The sequence below is a fragment of the Crinia signifera genome, chromosome 1, assembly GCF_055691185.1.
Source record: "Crinia signifera chromosome 1, ASM5569118v1, whole genome shotgun sequence".
In the NCBI taxonomy this organism is placed as follows: domain Eukaryota; kingdom Metazoa; phylum Chordata; class Amphibia; order Anura; family Myobatrachidae; genus Crinia; species Crinia signifera.
In genome coordinates this window covers 24,037,378-24,047,129 of record NC_139217.1, presented here as the reverse complement: position 1 = coordinate 24,047,129, position 9,752 = coordinate 24,037,378, and positions in this window count along the sequence as shown.

Sequence of the window (9,752 nt, the reverse complement as noted above, 5' to 3'; positions counted from 1 at the left end):
AAGGTCATACACGGAGTAACTCAGATTCAGGTACAGTGGAATAAGACAAGAGAATGGTCAGTAACAAGCCGGGGTCAGTATGATAATAGGCGACAGGATACAATGCACAAGGACGCTGGAGCTGGTGTGAACCTATACTCTGGCAGAGTTCCCCTGCCAGAGACTTCCTTTTATGCCTGCAGCGCTGCTACCTAATTTCCTGCCTGTCCCTTTTGTTGGGATATTTTCGATGGAAGTTGTGAAGTGCCTGTGGGGCATGAACCTCAGAAGCCCTAACCCAGCAATGCTCTTCAGGACCAAATCACTTCCAGTCGATGAGGAACTGAAGAACTCCTCTGGAGATCCTGGAAAACCAGAATTTGATTTATTTCATACTCCTCCTGATCACCCACCAGAATAGGAGCGGAAGGACGTTTAATGGTGGAGAACTTATTGATAATAAGTGGTTTGAGAAGTGACACATGAAAAACGTTGGGAATCTTAAGGGACTTTGGGAGTTTGAGCCTTACTGCCACAGGATTAATTACTTGGAGAATGCGAAACTGGCCGATAAATCTTTGAGCAAGCTTCATGGGTGGAACCCTGAGTCGTAAGTGCTTTGTGGAAAGCCAGACCCTATCACCGGGTTTAAACTGAGGAGCATTTCTTCTTCTATAATTAGAGTAGCGCCTATAACGATCAGAGGACTTAGTCAACTTTTTCCTTACTTCTGACCAAATGTCTAAAAATCTTCTAACCGTCTGTTGAACGGCTGGTAATGTACTGAAAGATTTGGAAAAGAATTCTGGAAGGTTAGGGTGAAACCCATTATGAATGAAAAAATGAGAATGGCCGGTGGACTCATGAAACAGATTGTTGTGGGCAAACTCTGCCCAGGGAAGGAGAGACACCCAATTATCTTGATTGGCTGAAATATAAACTCTTAAAAATTTCTCCAGGTCTTGGTTAACCCTCTCGGTTTGTCCATTACTCTGGGGATGATAGGCCGAGGAAAAATTAAGTTTGATGTTAAAGGAGGAACATAAGGCACGCCATAATTTGGAAGTGAACTGAACCCCTCTGTCTGAAACAATACTTTGAGGGAATCCGTGCAGCCTAAAAATGTCTTTAATGAAGATCTCGGCTAACTTGGGGGCAGACGGAAGACCCTTTAGTGGAATGAAGTGGGCTGCCTTGGAATAACTATCCACTACCACCCAGATAGTGTTACAGCCCTGGCTAACAGGAAGTTCAGTGATGAAATCCATTGAGATATCCACCCAGGGATGACTGGGGATTGGAAGAGGCTGAAGTAACCCGACCGGAGCTTGTGAAGAGGATTTGTGTTGAGCACATGTGTTGCATGCAGCCACAAAGTTCTTAACATCCGCTTTCACCGATGGCCACCAGTAGTGACGGCAAAGGATTTCCATAGTTTTTTTGTGCCAGCATGTCCGGCGAAGCGAGAGGAACGGAACCAATGCAAAAGTTTAGTTCTTGAACCTGAAGGCACAAAAGTCTTCCCGACTGGAATCTTAATTTTCCTAGAGGAGGAAATAAAACAGAATAATTTTAGGATGGGTTTCTGCTCTTCCAATTCTTCTGAAGAAACTGTCCCAAAGAATCGAGAGAGAGCATCCGCTTTGATATTTTTGGACCCTGGACGATAGGTTAAAATGAGATTGAATCGGTCAAAGAACAAAGACCACCGAGCCTGCCGGTAGTTGAGACAATGAGCAGTTTTTAGATACATCAAATTTCTGTGGTCCGTATAAACTGTTACTGGAAACTTTGCCCCTTCTAAAATATGCCGCCATTCTTGCAAGGCCAGTTTTATGGCCAACAATGCTTTGTCTCCAACTGCATAATTTTGTTCGGGAGATTGAAATTTCTTAGAAAAAAAAACCCGCTGGCATACCATTTCTTAGCATCATCCCTTTGGGAAAGGACTGCCCCAACCCCTGCTGATGAGGCATCCACCTTCAGAAAAAAAGGTTTATCAGGATCGGGACGTCTTAGGATGGGAGCGGATACAAAGAGCTGTTTAAGTAAAGAAAAAGCTTGATTGGCTTCCAAGGACCATTCTTTGGTATTTTCTCCTTTCCGCGTAAGCTTAGTTATTGGGGCCACCACGGATGAATAATTTTTGATAAACTGTCTGTAAAAATTACAGAATCCCAAGAATCGCTGGATGGACTTCAGGCCTAAAGGTTGAGGCCAGTCGGATATCGCGGATAGCTTTTTGGGATCCATCCGCAATTCTGTGCCTGTAACAATGAACCCCAGGAAAGGCATCTCCTGCTGTTCAAAGGAGCATTTCTCCAGTTTGCAGTATAACTGGTGTTCCCGAAGACGGGACAGTACCTCACGGACATGATGCCGATGCTCTTGGAGGTTTTTAGAAAAAAAATTAAATGTTGTCTAGGTACACGACTACGAATTTATTCAAGAGGTCTTCAAAGATATGGTTCATGTACCTTTGGAAGACTGCCGGGGCGTTGCTAAGACCAAACGGCATTACTAAATACTCAAAGTGCCCGTCACGCGTATTAAAGGCCGTCTTCCACTCGTCTCCAGGTCTAATTCGGATCAAATTATATGCTCCGCGGAGATCCAACTTCGTAAAAACGTATGCCCCCTTGATCCTGTCGAAGAGTTCTGAGATTAGAGGAAGGGGGAAGCGGTCCTTTATCGTAATAGCGTTAAGTCCCTTATAATCAATGCATGGTCTGAGACCCCCATCCTTCTTTTTAACAAAGAAAAGACCCGCACCAGCAGGCGACTTGGACTCTCTGATAAAGCCCCGCTCCAGATTGTCTTGTAATGTATAATGTATTCCGAAACTGCCTTGGACTCAGCCATGGATAACGGAAATACCCGGCCACGTGAAGGCGTCTTCCCGGGTATTAAATCGATGGCAGAGTCCCAATCCCTATGGGCTGGTAATCTCTCCGCCTCTTTCTTACTGAATACGTCCAGAAAGGCCCGATAGGGTGCTGGAAGCTTGACCTCGGGGTCCAATTTAGTAGAGGAAATAATGCACTGGGGTCGTTCCACCTTGGTGAGGCACCGCCCCTGACATTCCGCACCCCACGCCAGTACTTGTGGATTCCTCCAGTCTAGTAGTGTAAGGGGGTAGTGTAACTATAACCAGGGTAATCCTAGAATAACAGGATTCTCTGCCGAAGGAAGCACGAAGAAAGAAATAAGCTCTTGATGAAGAGCCCGTATTTTCATGTGGACCAGGGAGGAGCTGGAATGAATGCTTGAAAACGGTAATTTGTTTCCATCCACTCCCACAATATGCAACGAATTAGCCAGTCTTTGACATTGAATTCCCAGGCATTTAACGGTTTGTGCTGTAATAAAGTTGCCATCCGCACCTCAGTCTAGGAAAGCCTTTAGCACCAGGGAGGAAATTTGATTCTGTAGCGTGATGTCTATGGTGAATCCCACTGCGGGGACTCGAGAAGGGTTATATAATAATGTGCCCTGGCTGACCCCCCTACTGTCAGTTAGGCTTTGTCGTTTCCCAGATGTTTAGGGCAACTGGAGAGACGATGGTCAGACTCCCCGCAATAGAGACACAGACGATTTTTGAATCTCCGTTCCCTTTCTGCGAATGGTAATCGAGACTTCCCAATCTGCATGGGTTCCTCGGTTTGTTGATTATCAGAGACTGAGGGTGCTGAAGAAGAGGCGCCCCCTAGCGGAATAAATCAAGGTGCCAGCTTGAAGCTAAACTTCCGGGATTGCTCCCTCTCCTTCTCCCTCTCCCGATGGCGAAGGTCCACCCGAGTACACAAGGAGATAAGCTCATCCAGCGATTCTGCTGGGTCCCGAGATGCCAATTCATCCTTAATTCTCTCCGAGAGCCCCTGCGTGAATGTGGCTATCAGGGCCTCCTCGTTCCACCCTAGCTCGGAAGCGAGGGTCCGGAACTGTACAGTGTATTGTCCCACCGTTTGGGTTCCCTGCTTCAGACTGAGAATTGCTGAGGCAGCCGACGTCACCCTGCCTGGTTCATCGAACACCTTGCGAAACGCAGCGATGAAATCAGTGCTATTGTTGATCACGGTGTCATTCTTCTCCCACAGGGGAGAGGCCCAGGACAGGGCTTGACCCGTCAGTAGTGAAATTATATAAGCTACTTTTGCTCTCTCCGAAGAAAAGGATGCGGCCTGGATCTCAAACTGGATGAGACATTGGTTTAAGAAGCCTCGACATTCCTTTGGATCTCCGCCTAACTTCGTGGGATTTGGAATTCGGAGAGGGGCAGCGTTGGCTACTATGGCTGGGGGTGCTGGTGCCGGAGGAGGAGGGACCGGTGATGCCTCCATACGCTGCATCAGTGTCTGCAAACATTGCATGATTTGTGCCTGATCCTGTTCTTGTTTACTCTGGTCAACAAGTGTTCCAGGAGTTCTTTAGGAGACGGACCACTGGCTGGATCCATATTCCAATGGGCCAGAGTATTCTGTCACAAATTGTAATACGATTCCCACCAACTCGGGAATTGGCTCGACCTGACACAGGAGCGCGGAGTCTTACCGTGTCTGGGGCTTTCTGCCAGTGACCCCTCCAAGCGGGATTTGGGCTTTAGCGGCGCCCGACACGTTGGTCGCGGCCCCCTGGTCAGGTTTCCCATGTGAGTTTGTGGTGGTTATGGGAATATGGAAACGTGGTCGTCAAGCCGGGTTGATTTCAGTACGGTCAGGAGGTACACAAGGGAGAAGACAAGAGAGGATCCAAGGTCGGGCCGGGTCATACACTGGGAGCACTTTTCACGGGACACTGGGATGAGACTGAGAGAATGGTCGATGAGGTTTAGCCAAGGTCATACACGGAGTAACTCGGATTCAGGTACAGTGGAATAAGACAAGAGAATGGTCAGTAACAAGCCGGGGTCAGTATGATAATAGGAGACAGGATACAATGCACAAGGACGCTGGAGCTGGTGTGAACCTATACTCTGGCAGAGTTCCCCTGCCAGAGACTTCCTTTTATGCCTGCAGTGCTGCTACCTAATTTCCTGCCTGTCCCTTTAAGACAGGCTCAGCGCGACGCGCGCGCCCCTAGTGGACGCGTGTCCACCAAGCCGGAACTACACACACTGGTGGACGCCGCAGAGAGAGCCCTGCAGCTGACAGAGACGTGCTGCCCGGGCTTCTGAGCACCGCTCAGACGCTGCCACCCGGGACCCCTAATTCGCCTGCCGCACCACGCTGGACCCCGGACCCGGTAAGAGACCCCCGCGGTCCGGGGAAGCGTGACAGTGGCAAGCGCAGCGAGCCACCGAGCCTGAAGAGTGGCAAGCGCACGCGTAATAACTGTGAAGTAATGCGCATCCCCTCACGGGGCTCGCCGCGCTTCGGGCTCGGTGGCTCGCTGCTCTCGTCACACTATTTAAAATCAACTCCACACCGACGTGGATAGTGGGGGTATGAAAAATTCGGATGGCGCGTACCGCCCCCCCTCACGGGGTCGCTGCGCTCGCCACGCTTTGGGTTGGCGTTCATCTTGGGGTGGCGATAACAATAGGGGGGCATTTGACCCATCAGGGTGGGTATACAATGAAAATTGGGGTCTGGGGGGCATTTAACATTGGGCCCAATGTAAAATCCGGTCTCTGGGACCATTTTACATTGGTTCCAATGTAAAAATTGCGATTGATGCAATTTTTTAGGTCCCGATGGATACAATTAAAATCGCTGGCGCCGTGCTAGGCAACAAGTACCAATTTAAAAAACTAGGGATAATGTAAATAAATGTGTTTCTTCAATATACCATGTGTTACTTTAAAATCTTCTTATTGGATATCCACGATATTAATTAGTAAAAGTTAAATTTTATCTTGTTTGTAACCATTTATAAACCTTAAGTTTGTAAATATATCTTGATCCTTGTGGTAATGTCCACGGCTTATAAAACAGTATAAATCAGAATGGCCCTTCTTTACTGATACTACACTAGATGTAATTTATCAATGGTTCTGGTGTGGGAGTTCTTAGTTACTTTTATGTTATTACTCGAGTATTTATTTTAAACCTTCTAATTAGATTAACCAATTTGCTATCAGTGCTTTTTTTTTTTACCATCCTATGATGCATACCGAAACCTGGGAGCATCAGTAGTATGATGTATATGTGTGTCTGTTATGATTATTACTATACTTGTGGGATTAAATTTAAAAGCAGAAGTAGAATACACCACCATGACTCTAGCAATACCTCTTTGATAACTATACACACTGTCCTTGCCAGCAACCATTCCCTGGTAACCCTCATTCACTATAAAAAGATGAAAGGGTACTTGTGTATTTTGGTGGCGCCCATCGCATCGCATACCATAAGGCATGCGATGGTATGCGATGCGATATCGCGCGATATTGTACAATGCCATACAATTTTAAAATTGTATGACATTGTATATGGCATACAATGCCATACAATGCGATGCGATTAAACATTGTATAAGCACCCTAATGGGTGCTTACAATGTTAAATGCACCCCCACGCAACCCCCCACTATAAACGTGGACCAGAAGCGTGGCGAGCGCAGCGAGCCCGCGAGGGGCGGCGGTATGCGTCCTCCGACCTTTTCATACCCCCACTATCCACGTCGCATGGAGTTGAGAATAGAAAGTGCGGCAAGCGCAGCGAGCCACCGAGCCCGAAGCGTAGCGAGCGCACGCGGATACCTGTGAAGCCCGCGAGGGGACTTCGATATCTGTGAAGGTATCCGCTTCCGCTCGCCACGATTCGGGCTCGGTGGCTCGTTGCGCTCGCCACACTTTCTATTCTCAACTCCACGCCGACGTGGATAGTGGGGGTATGAAAAAGTTGGAGGACGCGTACCGCCGCCCCTCCCTTGCCACGCTTCGGGTTCACATTTATAGTGGGGGGGTGGCGTGGGGGTGCATTTAACATTGTAAGCACCCATTAGGGTGCTTAAAAGCACCCTTTAGGGTGCTTATACAATCTTTCATCGCACAGGGGGCAAAAATCGCGTCGCATCACATGCCATCGGGGGCATGCGATGTGTTGCGATTACAACATCGCGCAATGAAGATCAAGGGCGCCGCCAAAATACACAAGTACCGAATTCTGTAAAGAATTTAAACACATCATTAGATCATAAACACATTGAATCAGCATTGAGGTAGCAATCATGCAATTCATTGGGGGACATAGTGGGGCTATGAATAAAACTTTGGCTTAATTGAGTCTACGTATATTGGACTGTACTGTAAATAAATGCAATAAGTACTAATTAGCTACTATTTGATAATAAGAAATATGCAGATCATAGATCAATGATTAGATGACTGTAATACTTCCATAACTGTAAAGTGAATTGATTTGCACAAAAAAAAATAAGAAGAATAATCACATTCGGCAGATAACCTGCAATAACAGAGTGTTGCAAATACTATGGGTATTAGATAATATGCTTTGTTGTAAAATTTGAAAAAAAACTATTTCTGTCTCAGATTTTAGAGGGCGTTGTGGAATCCATGGACGTTTTGGGCATCTCACTTCAGTTCAATATATATGTAACCTGCATGTCCGTGGTCCGTAGATGTTTAGAAACATGTGACAGGATGAGTAATGGAAAACTCATCAAAGTACTAATTGCTAATGCCCTGCGATCATCACTCATATCCTCTAACCCCATGAGGGCCCTCATATCGGTTAGTGCCTTCTGATAGCGGTCTCTCATGGATTCCTGTTAATAATACACAATTTCCTCCAAATTTTGAGAAAAAAAACAATCATTGAGGGGCAGATTTATTAAGCTTGGAGAAGAGATAACCTGGAGATAAAGCGGAGAAAAGGTAAAAGGAGATAAAGCACAAGCCAATCAACTCCCAGCTGTCTTTTTCAAACACAGCTGATTGGCTGGTGCTTTATCTCCTTTTACCTTTTCTCCGCTTTATCTCCAGTTTATCTCTTCTCCAAGCTTAATAAATCTGCCCCTAAATCATTATAAATATTTGAGATAACAGCATAATTAGTTGTGCAGCAAATGTGATTACTAGTAGCAGTACCCAGTTGTGCTGCACCTAATAGTGACCTCCATTCCTTATTTGTGGGCTCATAGGCATGACCAATAGATCCATGATTGATCTAGTAAAGTGGCAACATACAATCAGATAAATCAGTAAGCATAAAAATGCAACTCAATATGCATCCTATAATGATTAATACAAGGTCTGTATTTTTATTAAGGGCTTTAATAGGGATTTTGCAGAGTTATCTGCAGACTCAATATTATTTTCTAAAGAATTTCTAGTGGCTCAACAATAAAAATAATAATAATAATAATAATAATAATAATAATAATAATAATAATATTTTATTAAACATTTGCTTTTTCTGTGCAGAATTAAATGCATCAATTTGTAAATGAATCTCTTCTCTGGAATGGTCACACCTCTATTGGCTGGGATTTTAATAAAAAAAGAAACCAAGCAGAAGCAGTAGCATTATTAAGCTCAGGCATCATATTAGCATTTGTCATTGGGAAAAAAATGGCAGTTTTTTAAACAGATGTTGATAAAACAACATTATCACATGAGGGAGGCAAAGGGGAGAGGGCTGGAGGTCATCTTTGCGTATGGCTGATCACTGTCCCATACAGAACATTGCAAATAACTTAAATCTTTTCATTGTGCTTTTTCAAAAGGGAAAAAAATCGGTACTTGGGTAGTTTCATGGCACCAGCATGGCGCCGTGCGTCTGAGTCCCCTTGCGGTGCGCGCTTCGCTCGCCCACGCTGCGGGCTCGGTGGCTCGCTACGCTCGCCACGCTATTTAAAATCAACTCCATGCCAACATGGATAGTGGAGGCATGAACTATCCATGTTGGCATGGAGTTGAGTTAGTTTATTTGACATATTTAGGGGCAAGCGTAGAACCTGGAAGTAGCACGGCGCCATGCTGGCGCCTTGAGACTACACAAGTACCAAAATATCTTTAATTCTAAGATCTTTCAACACATAATTGTTTAAGTGTCCTTGTTATGGAAAACAGTTCTGTAACACTCCTTGGATATTTCACATAATTTAGTAATAAAACTTTACTCTCTTATCAATCTCATTAACCATTTCCTGTCTTTAATCTCCTACAGAGTTATTTTTGATGTTACTCTCACCTCATCACTGAAAACAACTTCTTCAGATGCAGATACATCAGTGATAATGACAATAGAGAGGGCAGATACATCAGTGATAATGACAATAGAGAGGGCAGATACATCAGTGATAATGACAATAGAGAGAGGGTAGATACATCAGTGATAATGACAATAGAGAGAGGGCAGATACATCAGTGATAATGAGAATAGAGAGAGGGCAGACACATCAGTGATAATGACAATAGAGAGAGGGCAGATACATCAGTGATAATGACAATAGAGAGAGGGTAGATACATCAGTGATAATGACAATAGAGAGAGGGTAGATACATCAGTGATAATGACAATAGAGAGAGGGTAGATACATCAGTGATAATGACAATAGGGAGAGGGCAGATACAGCAGTGATAATGACAATAAAGAGAGGGCAGATGCAGCAGTGATAATGACAATAGAGAGGGGGCAGATACATCAGTGATAATGACAATAGAGAGAGTGCAGATACAGCAGTGATAATGACAATAGAGAGAGGGCAGATACATCGGTGATAATGACAATAGAGTGAGGGCAGATACATCAGTGATAATGACAATAGAGAGAGGGCAGATACATTAGATATAATGACAATAGAGAGAG